Genomic DNA, 21,977 nt, shown 5'->3' on the forward strand with positions numbered 1-21,977 from the left:
CTTTTGTGAGTTCCTTCTCCGATCGAGGACACGGTGGGGTTATGTCTGACGTAGGTAGGAGTTCAGGATCATTCATTTGATCATCAGTAGTTCACGTCCGTTATGCGTAGATCTTCCCCCTCTTATTTCTTGTACTCGTAAGTTCAGCCACCAAATATATGCTTAGCCGCTGCTGCAACCTCACCACTTAACCATGCCTCACCCATTAAGCATTGCTAGTCTTGATACCTTTGGAAATGAGATTGCTGAGTCCCCTATGGCTCACAGATTACTACAACACCAGTTGCAGGTACAGGTAAAGGTTACTTGACGCGAGCGTGTTGATTGTGCATTTGGAGTTGCTTCTTCTTCTTCTTCTTCTTCTTCTTCGATCTAGGATGGGTTCCAGGCCGGCAGCCTGGGATAGCAAGGATGGACGTCGTTCTTATTTCTTCTCGTTTGTTTTCGTCCGTAGTCGGACCCATCTCTTACTCTTGATGAATATGTAATGTACTGATGTGACTCTGATGTAGCTTGTGGCGAGTGTAAGCCAACTATATATATATATATATATATATATATATATATATATATATATATATATCTTCTTTTCAGTACATGTACTTGTAACGATATCCATTCTTGCGACACGACGAGATGCGCATCTATCCCTGACGAGGCCCTCGTGCCAATTTGAGGATAGGGTCGCATCTTGGGCGTGACAATACGCCTGCCGCCCAAGACGCACACGCAACGCTCTCCATCCTCACACGCAACCTCTTCCTCTCCTCGGCCTCTTCCTACAGGGGCCCTTGCAGCTGCAGCAGAGGGTAGTCAAGGCGGTGAGCAGGATGGGGGGCAGCCGATTTCTTCGCTGGATCTGGAACGACGGGGCGACACCGACAAGTAACGGACGTCGACCTCGCCGCCACCGTCGAATCGAACGAAGGGTGTCTCTCCCTTGGATTGGATGGTCTTCTGACAAAGTGAAAAGGATCGAGATGGACCTAGAGGGGGGTGAATAGGTACAGTTCCAAATTTTAATAATTACTTAGCAATTTTAGGCAAAAGTGTGGAATATGAGTGTAGGCCTAATAATTGCAATGACAAGGAGTAAGCTATTTAGAGTGAAGTAAGGCAAGTGGTAAACAATAATCAAATACAAGTACGTAATAAGGATTAACACAAGTAGAGAGTTAGGGTTAGGAATAACCGAAACTCCAAGAGAGACAAGGATGTATCCCGATGTTCACTTCCTTGGAGGGAAGCTACGTCACTGTTAGAGGGGCGGATGTTACCACGAAGGCACACCAACGCCACGAAGGCTCACCCTATTCTCCCTTTGAGATAACTCCACGAAGGCGTTTCTCAACCACTAGTGGTAAGCCTTGAGGTGGCTTCCAAACCTTCACAAACTTTCCGGGGGAAATCACAATGGTTTGATTCCTTTCTGAAGACTCCTACCGCCTAGGAGTCTCCAACCTCCAAGAGTAACAAGATCACGGGGATTGCTCAAAACTTGCTCAAATCACAAATCACTTTGGTGGGAAGGAGGAGAAGGAGACGATCTATCTTTTGATTGGAACAACACTCAAAAGGACTCAAAAATGCTCTTGGGATCTAAGATTTGGTGTAGACAAGAGTGAGTGAGAAGAAAGGTGTTCTTGGATGTGTTCTAGCTGTGTTGGACACCCTCTCACGAAGTGGTAGAGGGGTATATATAGTGGGGAGTGTAAAACAGCCGTTGGGGACACTTTAAGTCACACAGGGCTCGGACGTCCGGCAGCTTACGGATCTCCGGGCGTCCTCAAGGGGTCGGACGTCCGACAAGGGTCGGTCGTCCGAGAGCTGTAGATATGTCTGGAAACACGATGAGTTGCACAGGGACCGGACGTCCGGAGAAGGCCGTAAATCCGAGTTATTCGACTCAACTTCTTCTGGTGCAAGGTTCCGCATTTCCGAAAGGGGACGGATGTCCGGCCCTCGGACGTCCGGAGGGAGCCGGAAATCCGAGTTATAGAGCTCACGTTCTTCTGGTGCAGGGCTCCGGATTTCCGAAGCTGGTCGGTCGATCGGCCCTCGGATGTCCGGAGGGAGCCGGAAATCCGAGTTATAGGGCTCAATTTCTTCTGGTGCAGAGCTCCGGATTTCCGGAGCCTGTCGGTCGTCCGGCCCTCGGATGTCCGGAAGGAGCCGGAAATCCGAGGCAATAGACCTATTTTGAGATAGGAGTAGAGTAGAGAATATGTGGTATTGAGTAGGATAGTGAAGATGTGGTATGAGAGAGTTCATCGCAAAACCTGTGATCCCCTCTTAATAGTGCGGGATCCCTATACTCAATAATAGTAAACTCAAAAGGATAGTCTACATCATCTTTTCTCAATCCTGAGCCTTCTTGAAATATAAATCCCGATCTTCTCAGACCACCTTTGGCACATAATTCTCAATCTACTAAAGTACTTGCCATCCTGAGATACACTCAACAAATAGGATTAGTTTCCTATGTTTGTGTTTTCATTAACACCAAAAGTCGATTAGGGGCATAGCATGCACTTTCAATCTCCCCCTTTTTGGTAGTTGATGACAACATATACATAGGTCTCAAAAAGATTTAACATACATTATAGCCTTGGAGAGATTTAGTACGGAGCCCCCCCTTAGTATGTGCATGATAAAATATCGGAGCTCCCTTTTAATGTGTGTATCGAACATATAATGGATCATCATGTAAAGATAATAGATCATCATAGAAAGACAATAGATCATCATAGAAGTAGTGAAGCAAAACATAATAGTCTATGATGATATCATAGGAATCCATAGCAATCACAATCATTCATAAGTAGCCATACATAAGTTTATCCATTACATTAAATCTCCGAAGACTAAAAACTATGATACATTAATTACTCCCCCTTTGGCACCAAGTACCAAAAAGGGAGGCACCAACAACATCAACCATGCTCAAAGCTCATCAGCATCATCATCAGCATCATCCTCATCGTCAGGCAAGCCACTGCCCCCAGCCTCGTCAAGGAAATCAGCCCACTCAGGACCAGATGGGAAGCCAAAGTCAGAAGGAGGAGCAGCAGGAAGGGCCTCATCATCACTCACCTCAAGAGCGCCCGAGTCTCTCAGGCGAGCCTTGAGGGCATTCTTGGAGGAGACGAGGCGAGAAACCACATCATGGGTTTGACCACACTGGAAAGAGACGGCCTTCATCATAGCAGAATGTGCCTTGCCAATGAATTTGGCAAAGCGACCGAGAGGAGCGGAGCTAGATGAGGGGGTTGCTGACCGAGCAGTAGTGCGGCGAGTGGATGTGGTGGATGGGGTTTTCTTGGGAGCATAGTTATCCGCCATGTGAGCGGGAATGACCCACTTGCGATGTGTGTGAGTGACAGAAACAGAGAAATCAGCAACATGATTAATTAGAGCCTGGATGAAGGGGGCATGAGGAAAAGCGCGCTTGTATTGAAAACTAGCAAGCCGAATCTCATGCCAGAGAAAATGAGGCACATTAATTTTTCTCTTGGGGTGCTTGTACAAGTGTGACATGATGTCAATACAGTAGCCACTGCAGGAGCCCTTATCACCCATCTTGGGATAGAGGGTGCGGATAAGACACTGAAAGATGATAAAGTAAGGTGAGCGCCAGATGGATACCTGGTTAAGATCCTTCATGCGTTCATCCGCATCAAGCTCACTGAGTGGTTTGAGGAGATACCCACATGCCTCAATGGACTTAGGTGCATGGTTAGGATCATTCCTATGTATTTTGAAGCCGGAGTTGGGGAAACCAAGTGCGGCAACAAATGTATCATAAGAAGTTGTGAAGCGAACGTCAGAGGTCATCCAGCTAACAGTGTGGTTTGGAGCAAAGAAGCATGTGGCATAGAACTGGTGAATGGCAGCAACGTTAAAATCGCAATCAAAAGAAAATGGGGCGGCAAGCCCCGATGCCTCAATAAGCTCAATGGCACCCGGGTATTTCGCCGGGTGCATGCGAATATGCTGAACATCTATGAAGTGATGAACAGAGAGACCCTTAGGAACTATGACTGTAGTAAAAATGTCCGCCTGGACGTGTGTGTGGAAACGTGTGTCCGTAGAGTCACGTATGACAGAGAATTGATCAATGTCGCGGCGGAAAGTGAGGTGTGTAGACTTGCCAAGTGTGGTGAAGTTCGTGACTTCACGACCTAAGGTAGCAGGGGGTTCAAGTGAGATGCGACGAGCTTCACCTGCGGGCTGAGCAGGAGGAGGTGGTGGCATATAGGACGCCATGCGAGTCCCGGGCTTTGGCATGGACCTCCGATCGGCGGGCTGGTCAGCAAGGTCCTCGGCGGCAAGCTCATCCTCGAAGTCAGAGTCATCACCATCAGACGACGAGGGGAGCTGTGGAGACGCAGGACGCCGGACAGTCCTTTTGAGGGGACGGCGTTGCCCTTCCGAGTCCGACCCCGTGCCAGTAGGGGCACAAGCGGATGAGCCAGCAACATCCTTCCGGGCGGCGTGCTTAACCTTGGCCATGGTGCACAACAACCTACGCGGATGGAAACCCCAAATGAGGAACGAACATGGTCAAACCTTACGAACGAACACGTGGACTTGGGAGAGAGGGAACCAAACCCGAGGGGAATGGAGGAGATACCTATAGACGGATCCCGCGGAGGGAGAAGAGGAAGAAGAGAAGGATCCGCGGAGAAGATCAGGCAGATCTCGAGAGTGGCGGCGCTGGCGAGCGCACCTGGAGCTGGCGGCGGCGGCTGCAGGGGAAAAAGGGGGCGCGTGAGGGCTAGGGCAAAGCCCAGCCCCGCGCCCAGCTATTTATAGGCCCCGATGCATCGGACGTCCGACAGGCGTCGGACGATCGACACTGGTCGGACGTCTGGAATGAGGTAAGCCGCCGGAAGTCCGAGACACGTGGACGACCGAGAGAGAGGAGGAGGCAGAGGCTGATTCTGGAATTTTTGATGAGGAGATGATGATTTTTTATGGTTTCTCACAAAAAGCACGAACATAGTTGCCTACAAGCATTACATATACTACTTGTGGACAGAAGTTGATTTATGCATACTTTGTAAGCTCAAAAACACAAAATTATGACCCACTCCCCCTAAATGCATGCCCACATCAAGACACAAACATTATGTGAGTGTGTGTATGTGTGCAAGGTTTCAAGTTATGTTGTCAAGCTCCAAGATACCAAGTTCACGCCTAAGTTGACAGAACCTAGCAACACTAAGTGGCTTGGTGAAAATGTCGGCTAGCTGCATGTCGGTACCCACATGAGTAATATCAATGTCACCCTTTTGCACATGGTCTCTCAAGAAATGATACCTAATATCAATATGTTTTGTGTGAGGGTGATCAATGGGGTTCTCGGAGATCTTTATGGCACTTTCATTATCACAGAGAAGAGGAACGTGTCGATACGTGATACCATAATCCTTTAGGGTTTGCCTCATCCATAGCAGTTGGGATGCACAGCTTGCGGCTGCAATATATTCGGCCTCGGCCGTGGAGAGAGAAACACAGTTCTGCTTTTTCGAGGACCAACTTACCAAGGAGCGTCCAAGAAACTGACATGAACCGGAAGTGGATTTCCATCCCACTTTGTCACCGGCCCAATCCGCATCGGAGTACCCAATAAGATCGAACTTTGCATCCTTAGGGTACCATAAGCCTAACTTTGGGGTGTGAACAAGGTATCTAAGAATATGCTTAACTGCCGTATGATGGCTTTCCCTAGGCGAAGCTTGAAATCTAGCACATATGCCTACACTTAACATGATGTACGGTCTAGATGCGCAAAGATAAAGTAGCGAACCAATCATGGAGCGGTAAGTAGATGGGTCAAAAAGAATACTGTTGGTGTCTTCATTTAGAACTACGTCTGTGGCCATGGGTGTCTTCATAGGTTTAGCATTTGTCATATCAAAATTTTCAAGAATGTCCTTGAGATACTTAGTTTGAGATAAGAAAATCCCTTCTTGAAATTGTTGTATTTGAAACCCAAGAAAGAACTTCAAGTCCGTGTTGAGTGACATCTCAAAGGTCTTGGTCATGGAGGCCACAAACTTCTTGCATAAATGGATGTTAGGAGAACCAAAAATGATGTCATCTACATAGATTTGGCATAAGATCAAGTCACCATTTTCCCTCCTAGTAAAAAGAGTGGGATCGATCACCCCCACCACAAAACCATCATCGAGTAAGAACTTCTTAAGATGATCGTACCAAGCACGGGGTGCTTGTTTGAGGCCATACAGAGCCTTGTGATGTTTGTATACATGGTCTTTGTGGTGAGGGTCAACAAACCCAGGTGGTTGTGATACATATACCTCTTCTTGTAGAGGACCGTTAAGAAAAGCACTTTTCACATCCATTTGATGCAGAGTAAAACCATTGAAAGCAGCATAGGCCAATAAAATGTGAATGGATTCAAGACGAGCAACAGGGGCGAAAGTTTCACCAAAGTCCAAACCTTAAACTTGGGAGTACCCCTGTGCTACTAACCTTGCCTTGTTGCATAGGACAGTCCCATTCTCATCTTCCTTGTTCTTGAAAATCCATTTAGTTCCAATGACATTATGTTCCTCAGTTGGTCGTTCTACCAATGACCATACTTCGTTGCGTGTAAAACTGTTTAACTCCTCTTGCATAGCAAGGAGCCAGTCATTGTCACACAATGCATCCTGAACCCTGTGTGGCACGGTACTAGAGACAAACGAAAAGTGAGCACAAAAGTTTGTTAATTGTTTACGAGTCACTCTACCTTCCGACACGCCGGTGAGGATTTGATCAATATCAACACGACCAGCCACACGTGGCATGATGGAGGTCAGGGTTTCACGAGGTTCGACTTCGTTTCTATCATCAACGTCCTCAACATATGGATCATTTATGTGCGGAGGAAGATATTCCTCTTCGCGTTGCACCTGTTGAGGTTCATCATCAAACATACCCATACTTTGGTCTAGCTCTTGAAGATCAACTTGTTCTTGAGTGTGATCAGAGTGAGAGACATGTTCTCCCACTTGATCCTCAACAACTGGCATGATATGTGTGCTAGTATCTTGTGGAGGTACGGGAAGTGAACTGTCTTGAGGATGAGAAATACTCTCATCATCTTCATCATCATCATGGGGTCTTTGTTCCATGGGAAGAAGTGCACCTACACCCATGTTCAAGATATCTTGTGAGGAGTCTTCTTCACCTGCATCATTTAGATCAACTTTCTCCCCATGGGAGCGGTTAAATTCATCAAACGTCACGTCACAGGTTTCTATAACACATCTAGTGGATTTGTTGTAGACTCTGTAGGCGTGAGAGTTTGATCCATAGCCAACAAAAATCCCTTCAGTTGTTTTGGATTGAAATTTTCCTAACCGTTCCCGTTTGTTGAGGATGAAACACTTGCATCCAAACACACGAAAGTATTTAACATTGGGCTTGTTCCCAGTTAGGAGCTCATATGGAGTCTTCTCCAATATTGATCGAAGGAAGAGCCGGTTTGATGCATGACATGCTGTGTTGACGGCCTCAGCCCAAAAACTATGTGGTGACTTGTATTCGTCTAACATGGACCTTGCCATTTCCACAAGTGTCTGGTTCTTCCTCTCTGCCACACCATTTTGCTGAGGGGTGTAAGGTGCGGAGTACTGATGTTCAATTCCCTCATCACTAAGAAATTCTTCTAGCGTGTGGTTCTTGAACTCAGAGCCATTATCACTTCTTATTGCCTTGATGTCCTTGTCAAACTTCCGCTGGGCTTGTTTGGCAAAATCAATGAAGGTGATCTTCGTCTCGTCCTTGGACTTGAGAAAGAACACCCATGTATATCTTGAGTAATCATCAACAATTACTAGGCCATACTTTTTCCCTCCAAGACTTGCCCATGAAGGAGGCCCAAACAGATCCACATGAAGGAGCTCTAACGGCCTCGAAGTGGATACAATGTTCTTGGGTGGATGTTTTGATTGATGTTGTTTCCCAGCTATGCATGCACTTCACACACGATCTTTCTTAAAAGATACATTTGTTAGTCCAAGGATGTGATTGCCGTTTAAGAGATTTTGAAGATTTCTCATGCCGACATGGGCGAGCCGGCGATGCCACAACCATCCCATGTCGGCCTTGGCCATTAGACAAGTTGTATGGAAGGTGCTCTCTTTCGAGAAATCAACCGTATAAAGGTTGCCATCCAACTCTCCAACAAAGGCCACTTCGAGAGTGTCTCTCTTAAAGACTTTCACATCCGTTAGTCCGAATAATGTGTCATAACCAACGGAAGCCAATTGGCGAACTGAAAGTAAATGATATTGAAGAGATTGGACAAGCATGACATTTCCAATAGACATGTCATTAGTGATTGCCACCTTGCCCAACCCAATTACCTGCCCTTTCGACCCTCCACCAAATATAATGCTCATGTATGGTCGAATGGCTTGCATGAAGTCATAGAGCAAGTTACTATCTCCGGTCATATGATTGGTGCATCCACTGTCGATCACCCATTTGGCTCCTCCGGAGAAACCTGCCTGTAACGAATTAAGACTTGGTTTGAGGTACCCATTTCATCATGGGGCCTTTCACATTAGTTACAAGAGTCTTAGGGACCCAAATAGCATAAAATCGGAATGCATTACGGGGACGAACGAATTTAGCATAAACCTCTCCTTCCTTTGATTTGCGTAGTACATAGGATGGAGGCATGAATTCAGTTGTCCTGTTGTGAGTAGGTGAACCCCTAGTGGCCGACCCACTCACAACCTTACCTTTCTCCTTGTGTCCCTCTCGTACAAATATTTCTTTAAGCGGAGTGGTACACTTGAGAGGATATGCACTTTTCTTGGTGGTGCTTGGGTTGAACCCAAGCCCTTCCTTGGCAAGGCCTCCATTGTGTCGACTTAAGATCTCATTGAGAGTCTTTTGTCCTTGTGCACATGTCATGAGACCTCGGTCTAGCTGTGCCTTTAGCGAACAGTTTTCCTCAAGGATAGATGTCAGTTCACTACTAGAGTTAGTAGTGCAGGTATCAACATTAATAATAGGTGAGGAGTAAGCCTTAGCTAAAGTGTCAAGATAAGTAACCTTGAGTGCCTCAAAGCTCTTTGTAAGAACAGTGAGTTTCTCTTCCTTGTCTTTGAAAGACAAGGATAGACGCTCACGGTCCTTAGAAAGAGAAGCATGAGAGTTCACTAGTCGGTTTTTATCATTTAGTAACTCTTTGCACACAGATTCAGCCTTTTTCAAGGAGGCAAGATCATTAGCATGTTTATCATGGTTTTCACCTACTTTTGAGCATAATGCATCATTTTGTGCTTCCTCATACAGGACTTTCTGCTCAAGGATTTCATTTCTTTCCTTCTCCTCAGTGACGAGGGTTTCGAGTTCCTTGATGGTATTGGTGTGCTTACTCACCATTTCCATAAGTATGCGAAACATAGTGAGCTTCTTTCCTTTAAGAGAGCACATAAATTTTTTTATTTTAGCAAACATGGGATGATCTAAGTCATTATCCTCATAGTGATCTTCCGCATCAAGATACTCATCAGATGGGGTAGAAGCTAGACTGAAGGAGTTTAACCGTGGAGTTACCTTAACCTTATCATGAGAGCTTTGTTCTTCCTCATCTCCCATGGCAGTCTTTGCCATCAAACACTTGTGAGCGTTGGCCTTGTAGTCCTTCATATAGTTGTAGTGAACAACATCACCACTTTTGTTGACTAGCCTCAAGGTGTTTTGTGTATCCTGAGCTACTCCGGCAACCCCACCAACATCTTCTGGGTGTGATTCTTCTTGTGCAACCATTGCTCTTCCATCTGTCCTCTTGAGCTTGGAGTTCATAGGATTTGGCAACTTCTTCTTTAGAAAGGTCTTTGGAAACCTTGGTTTGTCTTCTCTCTTCTCATAAGGGCAGTCATTGGAGAAGTGGTTGCTTTCCTCACAGTTGTAGCATTTCCTTACCTTCTTCTTTGGGAATCTTCCCTTGAATTTTCCTGCACTGAACTTCTTTACAAAGAGAGCAATGTCCTCATAAGATGGGCTTTCATCAGAGTCAACATCATCACCATCTTCTCATTCATCATCACCCTCTTCTTCTTCACTTTCTTCTTCGTCACATTCATGCTTGGCTTTCAAAGCAAGATTGATCTTTGATGTTGAAGTGCCATGCATGGCAAGGTGCTTTGTTGCATTTGCCTTTGACTCTTCAAATAATTGGAAAGTGGATATGATGTCATCTGGAGTCATTTCTTTGAACCCATGGTGCTGCCTCATGTCCCATACCATTTGATGGTGATACAGAGCAAGAGCATGAAGTAACTTGTCCACGAGAAATCTCTTGGTCAGATTGAAACCATCTTGCGTCTTGTCACAGTTACATGACTCAATGTCTGCGGCGAGAGTCATGAGCCGTTCTAGTAGTTGCTTGGGAGATTCACCCTTTTCCATACAGAAATTATGTAATTGCCCCTTGGCAATTTCATATTGAGCAAGCCGAAGAGTGGAGGTACAGGCCTTGGTCCTTATAATGCTATCCCACAGTTCCTTGGCACTTGTGATGTGAATGTAAGGTCTCCGTTGCTTGTCATTCATTCCTTTTCTTATGCACATGATCGCAGTGTCATTGAGATGCTTGTCATAAGTTTCTCTAGGAGTGAGGCACCTTGGATCTACAGGATTGTACCCATGCTCGAGGATGTCCAACATCTCATCATTGGCGTACCTAAGATGATCCTGCATACCAACTCTCCACAAAGCAAAATCGGAATTGTCATCAAGCAAGGGAGGTTTTCCTCCAGGATTGTACCTAGGTTTCTCAATTTGAGATCTAGCATAAAGCCATGGAACACTGGTTTGGTTCCTTTCCGGAGGTTGTTGGCCAAATGAAGAACCGTGCACATGTGGCCCTGAGGCCCTCGGGGACGTGGCTGTCCCCGTGGTTAGTGATGCCAGTCTCATTTGGACCAAGGCCTCAAGAGACGCATCATGCTCCTCTTTTTGCTTGGCAAGGGCCCATTCCAGGTCCTCAGAGGTGAAAGACTTGACTTCCGTGGAAGTCCCGTCCCTCTGCACTGGAGCTATCGTAGCTGGAATCCCGTCCATCTCGCTCTAGGGCGGTTAAGCCACAAGAATAGAGCACGAGGCTCTAATACCAATTGAAAAGGATCGAGATGGACCTAGAGGGGGGTGAATAGGTACAGTTCCAAATTTTAATAATTACTTAGCAATTTTAGGCAAAAGTGCGGAATATGAGTGTAGGCCTAATAATTGCAATGACAAGGAGTAAGCTATTTAGAGTGAAGTAAGGCAAGCGGTAAACAATAATCAAATACAAGTACGTAATAAGGATTAACACAAGTAGAGAGTTAGGGTTAGGAATAACCGAAACTCCAAGAGAGACAAGGATGTATCCCGATGTTCACTTCCTTGGAGGGAAGCTACGTCACTGTTAGAGGGGCGGATGTTACCACGAAGGCACACCAACGCCACGAAGGCTCACCCTATTCTCCCTTTGAGATAACTCCACGAAGGCGTTTCTCAACCACTAGTGGTAAGCCTTGAGGTGACTTCCAAACCTTCACAAACTTTCCGGGGGAAATCACAATGGTTTGATTCCTCTCCGAAGACTCCTACCGCCTAGGAGTCTCCAACCTCCAAGAGTAACAAGATCACGGGGATTGCTCAAAACTTGCTCAAATCACAAATCACTTTGGTGGGAAGGAGGAGAAGGAGACGATCTATCTTTTGATTGGAACAACACTCAAAAGGACTCACAAATACTCTTGGGATCTAAGATTTGGTGTAGACAAGAGTGAGTGAGAAGAAAGGTGTTCTTGGATGTGTTCTAGCTGTGTTGGACACCCTCTCACGAAGTGGGAGAGGGGTATATATAGTGGGGAGTGTAAAACAGCCGTTGGGGACACTTTAAGTCACACAGGGCTCGGACGTCCGGCAGCTTATGGATGTCCGGGCATCCGCAAGGGGTCGGACGTCCGACAGGGGTCGGTCGTCCGAGAGCTGTACATATGTCTGGAAACGCTGTGGGTTGCACAGGGACCGGACGTCCGGAGAAGGCCGGAAATCTGAGTTATTCGACTCAACTTCTTCTGGTGCAAGGTTCCGAATTTCCAAAAGGGGACGGACGTCCGGTCCTCGGACATCCGGAGGGAGCCGGAAATCCGAGTTGTAGAGCTCACGTTCTTCTGGTGCAGGGCTCCGGATTTCCGAAGCTGATCGGTCGACCGGCCCTCGGATGTTCGGAGGGAGCCGAAAATCCGAGTTATAGGGCTCAATTTCTTCTGCTGCAGAGCTCCGGATTTCCGGAGCCTGTCGGTCGTCAGGCTCTCGGATGTCCGGAGGGAGCCGGAAGTCCGAGGCAATAGACCTGTTTTGAGATAGGAGCGGAGTAGAGAATATGTGGTATTGAGTAGGATAGTGAAGATGTGGTATGAGCAAGTTCATCGCAAAACCTGTGATCCCCTCTTAATAGTGCGGGATCCCTATACTCAATAATAGTAAACTCAAAAGGATAGTCTACATCATCTTTTCTCAATCCCGAGCCTTCTTGAAATATAAATCCCGATCTTCTCAGACCACCTTTGGCACATAATTCTCAATCTACTAAAGTACTTGCCATACTGAGATACACTCAACAAATAGGATTAGTTTCCTATGTTTGTGTTGTCATTAACACCAAAAGTCGATTAGGGGCATAGCATGCACTTTCACAAAGCAAAGCCGTCGAACGGCCCGGGCGGTTGCTTCTGGCTGAGCGCCGACCGCGGCGGCGGATTCCCTAAGTTGGGTAACTGTCCCCTGTTTAGTGCTCTGTGGCATCTTGATGAATTTGGCGTGTCGGAAGGCTGCCGGAGAGCAAGAACCAATATCGTATCGAAATGGAAGGCTGCTTGAGAGGGAGGCCGTTCTTAATTCATCTGATGTTTGCTCCGTCTCTTGATAGCTGCCATAGAGATGATTTTAACTGTATTGCTGCTCCTCTTTGTGCTAATATGTTCTCTTCTTCGACAGGTACCAAGTGAGCAGGCAGTTCGTCATCGTTGTGAATCATCTATTTCATCCTAGCTGACCTTCATCCTCGGTCAAGGTACGATTCCAAATGTGTTTTATAGAATAAATGATTCCAAGTGTGTTCGCGGTATATTATTGTTCTGCACATGCTTAGGCTTGCTTCCTGTATTATGCGTCTTAATTTGTTGGTCGCTGTTATTTGTGAGAAGCAGGGAAATGGGATATATCACCCCTGCTATAGGCGATGCTTCTCGGACTGGTGATTGTGATCCAGAGAAATATTATACCGTATCAACTATAAAGATGAAGTTCCACTTGTCATGGAAGCTATCTCTTATCCTTTTGTATAAACCTATTCCCAAGTTGCCAAATCCTTGTTTTAATTCTAGGTATTATAGTTATGCAACTTTTCTTGCAGAGATGCATGATCTGCACACAAGAGGCTCTGAATGCAAATATATAATATTCTACTCTGTACATGTTTGTTGGAATCCATGAGCGTGTCGCCAATTTGCTCGCCGCTAGATCTCTGCTCTTTTGTTGTTCTTTGTGCTCGGCGAATGGGTGATGGCGACGGCTCCCTAGCTCCTCTTCCTCTGTTTCCTCAGGGTCACGGCCTCCTCCTTTCTGAAGCCTGTCATCTCCCGCAATCCTCTGTTCTTACGTTGCATTGCAACCTCAAGCATAACTGCTCATCTTGTCTATGTGATGTGATGGAAACATATTTTAGGTGTTTGTTTTGTCATCTGATGATCTCTTGCCAACAAGTAGTCATACTAATTTAATTGGCATATGTGTTGGACGTTTCTCATCTTCACAGCTTCATCTTTGTACCCAATGCCTAAGGCCCTAACCCAATTAAATTTTTGTGTCTGCTGCAGCAAGCATCCATCCTCTTTTTATTGATGGCCTCGAGATTTTTTATGAGGGGAACCAAAAGGTTGCCGTAATTTCTGAAATTTCTTCCCCAAGTGAGGTGCAACTCATACAGCTAGACGATGTGAAAGTACACAACACCGTGATTCACTTACCGAGGTGATTGGCTGATCAGACAATCAAGCATTTAAATATCACCATACCATATTTGCCTCTCTAACCCATTTGGAATTTATTCTAAAGTCCTGACTTACATGGCATATATGTTAGTTTGAGCCGGCACAGTGAGATTAACCATTATACTTGAACTCTTGCAATACTTAGCTCTAACCCTTTTTATTCATACTATACTATCTTATGTAAATCGTTGCGCCAGAAATTCAGGGATGCACTCAACTGTTAGCCTCACAAGCCTGAGAAATAATGTTTTTGAAATTATCCAGATCGATCTTGTTAGTAATCCTCAAGCAATGTGTAATGTATATACACATGTCAATCATGAATTGCAGTATGTTGTGCAAATGTGTTCTGGTCGTCCTAAATTTTTGCCTGATAAATTAACCATTTCCATTTTTATGTTTTATTGAGAGGTGTATAATGTTTTTGTTGTTGAAATCTGCATTTCTTCTAATATAATAAGCATGGTTTGGAAGAGATTGTTATGGACCATCCACGACAATTAATAATCATACATTGAGCGCGCCTACAACATTGTATTGGTTATGTAGTTCTGTGTGGGGGTAGAGTTCATGCCGTTGACAGTTTCTTGCAACCATATTATCATAAGTATCATGATGTGACTTATTTACCCAGAACTAGCTTTTCATGTATTATCTTTTTAGTCACATTCTTCCAACTTCTATGCATTAGAAAAAGGGGCAGTCCTCGTTTAGTATTTATAAATGATATGGTGTCTTTCTAAGGCATGGTTGTGAAAGATGATATATCTTGGACAAGAGACAATGTCACCGCTAGATAAATGGTGTGCACTCAGAACTAATATGGAGATCATGTCTTCTTTTCTAATTGTCCTGTAATACTTTTTGTGGTCAATATCACATTTTTTAATATGTGGGTATGATATGGAGTATATTGCTACCACTATCAGATGGATTCCGGATGGACAACTTGAGGATCTCCTTTCTTCATATCTCACACCAACTCAAGTGATACGGTGAGGAGTTTGGACATAAGCACGGGTAGTAGCTGGCCAAATTTATTTAATAGGTAGCATGATCAAAATTGTGTTTGCAAGGGTCTTGGTTTAGTTAGATAATTTACAATGTAAAATTTATTTGTTTATTCTTTTGACCTGAATGACATGCTAAATATTGAATCATTGCATGTTGTTATTTTTTAATTTAATATGCTATTCAATACAGCTTAAATTAAGCTTAACAACTATGATAACTTAATCAGCGCGTACAATAACGCCTCAAGAGGTGCGCCTGGGGTGCAGCCCAACCAATAGTTCTCCACCAAGTGTCTCTATCAGGCCTTGCTTACCACCCATGGGCCGTGGGAGCTGAACCTCCTTTGGGAGATTAAGGTTCCAATGAAGATCCGCATTTTTCTTTGCCAATGGGTGTGTGGCAGACTCCCCTCGGGGACGGAGGTCCTTAAATGAAATGGCCCCACCAACGGAAAGTATCCACTTTGAGACATCCCTGAGGATTCCAACTATATCTTCTTTCGGTGTCTTGCCGGCGTTTTCCTTTGGGGAGGCTTTCGGGATGTTGCGGGTGGACACTGGTCCCATGATAATCTCGAGGTCCTCCACTATTCTTGTGTGACCCGCCCATCCAAGTGTTTGGCTAATAGTGTCTTAGCATGGATGCATTGAAACGTGCGGAACAAACTTGTCATTGAAAATGTGATCCCTCAACGCTATTTATAAACTGTATGGCTTCTTGCAGCTATGACGATCGCTTAGCAAGTGAAGACAACAAGATTTCACCGACATCGTTTTCAACGGTCTCCGCTGTCACGCCGCGTCAATGGCTCCATCGCCCCCACCCCCTCCTCCAGAGCCCGATTAGTCTAGTAGCTTCTTCTTTGTGTGTTGTTGTGTCGTGTCCCCAACCAGACTTATTTTCTTTTCTGCTATAACTTGTACCTTTCATACTGTTGGTTGTATGGTGCGGTTGTTTTATAATACAAAAACATTTTCTCATCATTATCAGAACTTCAAGAAACAAACCACTTAGGTTATGTTGATGAATGCCATATTTTCGTCCGATATAGTGAGGAAGATTTCTCTTATGAGGGTATAGTGCAGGAAGACTTCTCATATTCAGAGCCCTGAATATTTTTCTTTTGCATAAGGCGCGAACCTTATCATTTTCTCATGAAAAAAGTACAATATGCAATGCAAAGTAGATGAATGTACGTAAGTAAAAAAATACAGGAAATAACATTAGCAAAATAATGCTATATATGTTTCAACCTAAGCATGTGCTCCCTGCAGGTGTACCTTCTTGTATCTTTCAGTACGGCTCTATTGTGTCAATGTGTCTATGACAAACGGTCTCCACATGTCATTATGTGTTTTGTTCAAATATAACAATCCAATATATAAAAGCTACCAAAGCAAAAAATAAAATATGTTGACTTTGTAAACCTTTTCTTTCCTCTTGCTATAACAAGTTTTTAGCAATCCAATATACAAAGGCTATTGGAGATGCTCTAAGGTGTCGCTCAACGATTTCAATATCTCCACCTGAGAAGCATTGTTTCTGTTAACTTCACAAGTATCTAAACAAGTAAGAAACATGAACACGGTCAAATTCAAATGATAATGTCCATGGTAGATTGGTAGTGCAAAAACATGCTTTGCCTAAGGCGCCAGGCTCAGGTTCTGGTCCTCTTACGAGGGTCTCTTCTGACAGAAAATTAAGCAGAGTCAGGATGGCCGAGTGGTCTAAGGCGCCAGACTCAAGTTCTGGTCCTCTTACGAGGGCGTGGGTTCGAACCCCACTTCTGACATCCCTTTCTTTTTCTTTTAACATCCTTTTTCCTTTTCTTTTTCTTTTATAAGAAACTAGCCTGACGACTAGCAATCAACTCCCAAGCACCCAAAAAAAAAAAAACAAACTCCCAAGGACGTTCTCCGCAAAACAAAACGAAAAAACTCCCAAGCAGTCAAGCCACACGTGTTGTTTGCTTTAGAAAAGCAGATTTCTTTGTCAACATTCTTCCGTACGTGTTGATATTTGTTGCTTCGGCTGCTCGGACGGTGAAACAGCTTTGCATTTCCCAGTGAAAAGCAATTGTACAACGGAAATCCCGCATCACCTAGCCAACGCGTGCAATAACAGTAAACATTTTTATTTTACAAAATGACAAAGAACTCATCAAATGCCCTGGCGTAGACTTGTAATTGCATGCGTTGGCGGGCGCTTCTCCTGCTAGCATTAATCCTTGTCGTGTCAACCACGACTAGATGAAAATGTTTAGGTGGGCGATCGCCCCGGTAGGATTTTCGAAAAGGAAAATCAACATCTTTTTTCTTTTGCGGGTAAGGAAAATCAACATCTTAATCTCCACAAAAAAAAAAATCAACATCTTAATGGCATGAATACATAACTACTAGATCAAGTTCATTTAATGTCGGAAACAACAACGCTAGCCATGTTCCTCGTGCGTCCTGTTGCGACACGTGTTTTCAACTCTTCAGTTCTTCTCTCTCAAAATATGTTTTCTTTAGTTTATGTGTTTGTCCCTGCATCATGTACACTATACGAAGCTAACAACAAGTTAAAATGAAATGAAATGATTTAACCTCCAGAATTCTTTGTACAACAAGCTAACAACAAGCTAACAACAAGCTATATCAACTTCCAGAATTCACATGAAAAACAACACTGAGCCTACTTTCTGTCATGTTATAACTAAAGTAATTTCAGCATATGCTTCTCTCTGTGATGAAGCCCCAGCTTGTAGCTTAGCTTCATTCAGTATAAAGAAGAGAAGTTGCTCTAAACATGATCCTGGCGCCTCCTGTTCCTGCCTGTTTTTTCAGCTCTTCTAATCCCCCCTCGCAAATCATTTCCCTTTGTTTATTTGATTGCCACTACATGATACGCTAATAAGCTAGGTAATTCCAAACAAGTTAGGAGAAGGCACTACCCAACAAGTTGAAACAAAGTGAAACTATGTAAGGTGATATCTACTCCGTGAAGTTGGAGCTGTATATATAAGGGGGAAGTATTATTAACACAAGGGAATGTTGAGCGTGTACACCTACCAGTTCACTTTGAAAGCAACTAGCTAATTTGCCATAAAAGCTCGAGCTACCGTGAAAAAGTTGGCTACCCTAAGTAGCTACTACTTCACTTCATGGTTTATACATCCCTTGAGTCTTCATTCTTTGAAAATATTTTCAGTGTGCCGTTAACTAGAATCCACATGGAAAACAACACACACACAGATAAGCTCATTTTGTCACGAATCATCGCTATCACAAACAACTCCAATAATAATATGCCACCTTCTCATTATTCGGAATTTATATACAGGTAAAAAATATATATAATTTTGTATACATAGTAACATCAAGTGAAGCACCCAGATATCTAATCCCTTTTTTATATACGCGTTGCTGACTACAACCATCGTATGATATATGAACCGCGCACAATAACAACACAGAACCCACATGTTTACAGGATCCTCATGGAAGACAAGATCCATACAATTATGCCTACTTTTATCACTAATCATTGACATCACAAACAGCTGTGTCATTTGGGTCTTCTCGTCACTAGGGATTTCGGATACATGTAAAAAATAAAAAAGGAATTTCATATAGAGTATCCGCTCGAAAGCACACAGATAACTCATCATCATAATTCTTTTTTTTTCCTATAAATAAACGTGAAACTAATTACAAGCATCATATATGTCACCGCGTGTGTGCAGAACACACGCAAGACACCAAGGAATGTGGACGTCCCTTGCTGATCCATGAATGGGACGCAAGGTGAGGATCTACAGCAACTAGAATTGCACAAGGTGACACGATGATCTACCCAGATTCAGGCCGCAAGGTTGTGTAATGCCCTACTTGCTTTGTGTGTTGTTTCTTTAGTGGGTAACGAGCTAAAAGTCCTTTTAGGGAATGGGGCGTGTAGTGTGCTCCTACCTGTATTTTTACCAAGTGTGCAACCTTCCATTGGAGTGGATCCAGTGTGAGTATAGAAAGTTGCCCTCCTAAAATCTTCCTAAAAATTATCCTCCGTCTTCCTTAGTAGCTTGGTCCTCCTTTTATAGTCCAAGGGATACTGCAACGGCTTTGGTACTAGTGTGTTGTGGCTTTGTAGCTTTGCGTTGGTATATCAATACATCCATATTTTAGATTATTGTTTTTACATGTATACATTAAGGTGCCCAGGTTTAAGTTTCTCCCTAGGCCCCCAAAATATCAAGACCGTCCTTGTGGTCCATGATGCTACTAGGCGACTAGTCACTCGTGAAGGCAGGTGATCCACCGTCCATCTGCTTACTCAAGGTACAGTATGAGAGTCTTAGAGCACCGGCTGAGCCTGCTACTCGCTGCAACTCTTGGGAAAAATGGACAAATCTGACCCACGGGCTGAAAGAATTCGCAAACTGGACCGTCTTTGAAAAAAATCCACCGAGCTGACCCTTTTGTGTGGCGCCCGATGCGTAGGCGCCATACTACACTGTGCTAAGCCGTCGACGTCACACACCCGTCCACGCTGGCGCTGTAGGGCCCACCCCCAACCAGTGTGACGCCTAAGACTCAGGCGTTGCACTGGCGACCGTGTGGCGTCGAGCTCTTAGGCATCACACATTCAGTTATCCAGCCACGGGCCGGCCCCCTCCCCACCCCCCCCCTCCCCATTCACCCCCTTCACCACAAAGTGTTCTCAGCTCGTGTTCAAGTCGCCCCTACCTCAAATCCCTCTCCAAATCCACAGATCTGAAGGTTTGGTCCGGGCATTTCGTCTTCCATCCCTCCCTTAAAGTACCCCCCCCCCCCCCCGATCCCCTCCTTCTCATCCCAAAAAAATCCCATTTGGTGATTTTTGCAAATGTGAGGAAACCCTAGCTCTTCATGAATTTTGGGATGTATATGATATCCTTGCATTTGTTTGTATGTTAGGATAAGGGGTATGATGGGGTTAGGATTAGGGTTGTTAGGATGTTTGGATTATGGTTTGTTAGGGTTAGGGGTAAGATGTGGTTAGGTTTATGGTTGGTTGGATGTTAGGAATAGGTTTTTTTATTAAGCAGATTTTGTAGTATTTGGATCATTGCTTATACAAAATATTGTATGTTGTGTTGTTTAGGGATGGGAAGAACATGTTTTTATGTTCATCACATGGACAAGGATACCTTTTTAAAAGGCAATATTGATCCGGACCCGGATGAACTTGACATGGTGTTTGATTGTTGTCCTAGCTATGCTGAATTGTTGGAACAAGTCCGAAAGGATTTGAATTGGATGGACCCAAGTGATGTAGTTGAGTTTGATGGTAGGCATAATGTGGGATTCAGAATGCACATTCGTTGGAAGACCATGTGTGTCAACTCCGAGCAACGTTGGCTTGCATACAAGGATACGGTGGTTGAATCACTAGACAAAGCCCTAGAGTTATTTGCCATAAAAATGATCCTAACTTGCACCTAAATTTGAACCAGGTTGCCTCTCCGATTCTTGAAGCTAGTCCTCCACGCATCAACGAAGATGCTAGCATTAAACCTCTTTTGACACAACAGTCAGAGATCCAACATGAACCATTGCTAGAGTAGAATAATGAGCATGATTATGATGAGAATGATGATACTGTTTCTCCATGACAATAGCCTTAGTGATTTCGACAAATATATTTTGCAAGAGACAATGGATCATTCTATTCCGTACTCACGTTGCTATGCATCGGAGTCGGACGATGACGGTCCCGATGAAGAAGTTGATGAGGAAAGGTTCACGGCAAAGGAGGCTGAAGCTTTCACGAAGGTATTAGGGCGGGATCACCGGACACCATTGTTCGAGGATCTTAGTCTTGCGGATGAAGTCGTGGTTGACGGAGGCAAAGGCATATCGTTTGGCGTTAGGGCACCTTCTCACCGGGACAGACATGGGAAGAATATTATTTTGCCGAGGTCAAAGTTCGAAACATTCCTTGAACTTAAGATGTGGTTGGATGAATATTCGGTTACGCATTATCGTCCACAAAAAGTTGTTCATTCAGACATGAAGTTGCATTACACGGTTGCATGTGAGGATTCAGGATGTCCATGGATTGTCCGTGCAAGACCATGGAAAGGAGGGGCCGTATGGAACATTGTGAGTTGTATGCTTCACCTGTGTCGAGGCAAGAGGGTTCATGGCCTGCTTTCATCGCAAAACCATAGACAACTCACCTCCGATTTCATCGCTTATAGGCTTTCCAACTCCATCTCCTCTCTTCCTACAATGAGCATAAAAAAGCGTACAAGACCTTGTGAAAGCCCTCTTCCACTATGAGGTGAAATAGGAGAAGGCATGGGAAGCAAAGCAATCCGCGTTCAAGATGTTGTATGGTGATTGGTAGGAAGCATACAACCGAATACCTAGGTTGTTGGGAGCTATTGTCGCCACTAACCCGGGCATGGTTCATGTGGTCAAGCCGTACGGGGAGAAAACAAGGATTCACAATGGAAAGACGTTCCGCGTATTTGGCCGTGCATTTTTGGCATTTGAGCAATGTGTGAGGGCTTTTCGGCACTGTTGGCCGGTCATCTCCATCGATGGCACGTTCTTGACCGACCAATTCAAGGGTACTCTGTTGGTTGCAATAGGAAGTAATGCCAATAACCGGTTGATGCCTTTGTCTTTTGCTTTGGTTGAGGTGTAGAACAATATTAACTGGGAATGGTTCTTGCATATTTTGAGAACCAAGGTATTACCGTCTGGAAGGGAAATTTGTGTCATATCGGATCGCCATCAAGGAATACTTAACGCGGTTGACATTGTCATTCCCGGCCATGCTCCTTTGAACCATCGATGGTGCATGACGCATTTTTATGCAAACTTCTACCGGGCATGTGGTAGCAAGGAGTTGACTGATAAT

At 44.5% G+C, this 21,977-nt stretch overlaps 1 long non-coding RNA gene and 1 other non-coding gene across 2 annotated transcripts; both read left to right on the plus strand.

Annotated features, from left to right (window-relative positions):
- The first annotated feature begins 14,140 nt into the window (after positions 1-14,140).
- LOC123439231 lies at positions 14,141-16,072 on the plus strand. Its single transcript, XR_006630049.1, has 2 exons — positions 14,141-15,070; positions 15,813-16,072. It is a non-coding gene; the product is annotated as an uncharacterized LOC123439231 (long non-coding RNA).
- Positions 16,073-16,797: 725 nt separating this feature from the next.
- Positions 16,798-16,881, plus strand: TRNAL-CAA. The gene has a single exon. It is a non-coding gene; the product is annotated as a tRNA-Leu (tRNA).
- Positions 16,882-21,977: the final 5,096 nt, after the last annotated feature.

This window comes from Hordeum vulgare, chromosome 3H, assembly GCF_904849725.1.
Source record: "Hordeum vulgare subsp. vulgare chromosome 3H, MorexV3_pseudomolecules_assembly, whole genome shotgun sequence".
Taxonomy (NCBI): domain Eukaryota; kingdom Viridiplantae; phylum Streptophyta; class Magnoliopsida; order Poales; family Poaceae; genus Hordeum; species Hordeum vulgare.